This window comes from Glycine max, chromosome 11 (genome assembly GCF_000004515.6).
Source record: "Glycine max cultivar Williams 82 chromosome 11, Glycine_max_v4.0, whole genome shotgun sequence".
Classification (NCBI taxonomy): domain Eukaryota; kingdom Viridiplantae; phylum Streptophyta; class Magnoliopsida; order Fabales; family Fabaceae; genus Glycine; species Glycine max.
This window is the reverse complement of record NC_038247.2, coordinates 34510213-34512831: the sequence shown is the minus strand read 5'-3', so window position 1 is coordinate 34512831 and position 2619 is coordinate 34510213.

The window sequence follows — 2619 nt, the reverse complement described above, 5'->3', positions numbered from 1 at the left end:
GTGGTATGACTGAGCATGTACTGCCTAAGACAATGTGATGCCCATACCAAGGCACAACACGTCCTTTCCAACATTGAGTAATTCATCTCATAGGCCGCAAACTTCTTGCTTAAATAGAAAATGGCTTGTTCCTTTTTCCCAGAGTCATCGTGCTGACCCAACACGCACCCCATAGACTCATCTAACACAGTCATGTACAGGAAAAGAGGTCTTCCTGTTACATGTGGCATGAGCACCGGGGGATTCGTGAGGCTCTATTTGATTTTTTCGAAGGCCTCTTGGTAGTTGCTGTTCCACAGGACTGCCTGGTTCTTACGCAATAGTTTGAAGATGGGCTCGCAGGTAGGGGTGAGTTGCGAGATAAATCTCGCGATGTAGTTCAACCTGCCCAGGAAACCTCGAACCTGCTTCTCCGTGTGTGGCTCTGGCATTTCAAGAATGGCCTTCACTTTCTCGGGATCTATCTCTATCCCTTTCTGGCTCATGATAAATCTCAATAACTTCCCCGATTTCACCCCGAAGGTGCACTTGGCAGGGTTTAGTATTAGTTGGTATTTCCGCAGCCTTCCAAACAGCTTACGCAGATTGACGAGGTTTTCATCCTTAGTTTGAGATTTTGCAATCATGTCATCTACATAGACTTCTATCTCTTTATGAATCATGTCGTGGAACAAAGCTACCATGGCACGTTGATAGGTTGCCCCAACATTTTTTAGCCCGAAGGCCATCACTTTGTAGCAGAATGTTCCCCATAGGGTGACGAAAATAGTCTTCTCCACATCTTCGGGTGCCATCTTTATCTGATTATACCCTGAGAAACCATCCATAAAAGAGAAAATGGCGAACTTGGCTGTATTATCTACCAGTATATCAATGTGTGGCAAGGGAAAATTGTTTTTAGGACTGGCTCGGTTTAAGTCCCGATAGTCTACGCACATTCGCACTTTGCCGTCCTTTTTTGGGACCAGGACAATGTTAGCTACCCATTCCGGGTATCGAGCTACAGCCAAGAAACCCGCATCGAACTGCTTTCTTACTTCTTCTTTAATTTTCAAAGACATTTCAGGTCTCATCCTTCGTAGTTTTTGCTTAACCGGGGAAGACCCAGGATTCAATGGCAACTTATGTTGCACAATGTCGAGGTCCAGACCTAGCATGTCTTGGTACGACCATACGAAGATGTCTTGATATTCTTCAAGAAGGGTTATCAAACCTTGGCGGATAGGTGCGGTCATACCTGTTCCTACTTTCACTTCTTTCTTTCCCTCTCCGGTCTCTAAGTTTATCAGTTCGGTTCCCTCTTGGTGAGGCTTCATTTTGCGTTCTTCCTGAGCGATCAACCTCTTCAACTCTGGTGAAAGGACATCCTCTTCCTCTTCTTCGTTTATTGTTTGACTTACTTCTCGGTCAAAATCGATTATCAAACCCTCGTTGTTAAGATCCTCAAAGAATCGACCCTCACATCTATACCATTCAAGACAAAGAAAACAAAAAACATGCAAAATGATATGAGAAAAGGTGGGATCGCAAGAACAGATGAAACAAGATCTCTTTGTTATTTAATAAGGTAGATTTCACAAAACAAAAGAGAAAGGAATCTATAGCCTCTAATTACATTGAATCAGCGGTATAGACTTCCGACTGGCTCATCACGCGCCAGTTCCCCACTTGGGAATTGGGATGGCACGGTCGTACGAAACTTGGCGGATTTTGTGGAGACTCCTCTCCTATTGCCGCCGCCTCTTCCTCGAACATTATCCCGACATTGGTGAAACACTGGCTAACATGGTCGGGCCATGCCCTATCTGCCCGGAGTCTTGATGGCGCATTCCTTCTTCCCGGTTTCCCGGGTTCATACCCCAACCCATATTTGTACAGGTTCCCTCTAATGTCGACCACATCAGCATTCCCGTGGTTGTCCTTGCCCAGACCCATTCCGGGCTCATAACCGTGCCTGAGCATTACCCGTGCCACCATTAGGGCCGCATTAGAGAGACAAGGTAGCAACGGGCTCGCTTCCACAGAGGCACAACTCACCACCTCGAAGGATTGGAAAGCTGTTTCCAATGATTCCTCCGCTATTTCTACATATGGTGCGGAGGAGGGCCAGCTTACCAACATATCTTCTTCGCCCGACACTATTACCAAGAGTCCACCAACCGCAAATTTCAATTTTTGGTGAAGCGTCGAAGGGACCACTCCTAGTGCGTGAATCCAAGGTCTCCCCAAAAGGCAGTTGTAGGTGGGATTTATGCCCATCACTTGAAAAACCACATTGCAAGTGTGGGGGCCTATCTGAATGGGGATGTCGATTTCCCCCATCACCTCCCACTGACTACCGTCAAGGCTCGTACTACCATCGAACTTGGCTTTAGACGTGACGCATTAAAAGGAAGTTTCTCCAAGGTGGCCTTTGGCATCACATTTAAACTTGAACCATTGTCGATGAGCACCTTAGCAACGACATGGTCCATGCATCTGACAGACACATGTAGAGCTTTGTTGTGCCCTCTCCCCTCGACGGGAATCTCTTCTTCCGCGAACGCGATATAGTTATTGGTAGTTATATGATTAACAATTCCTTCAAAACCCTCCACTGAGATGTCGTGTGCTACGTGG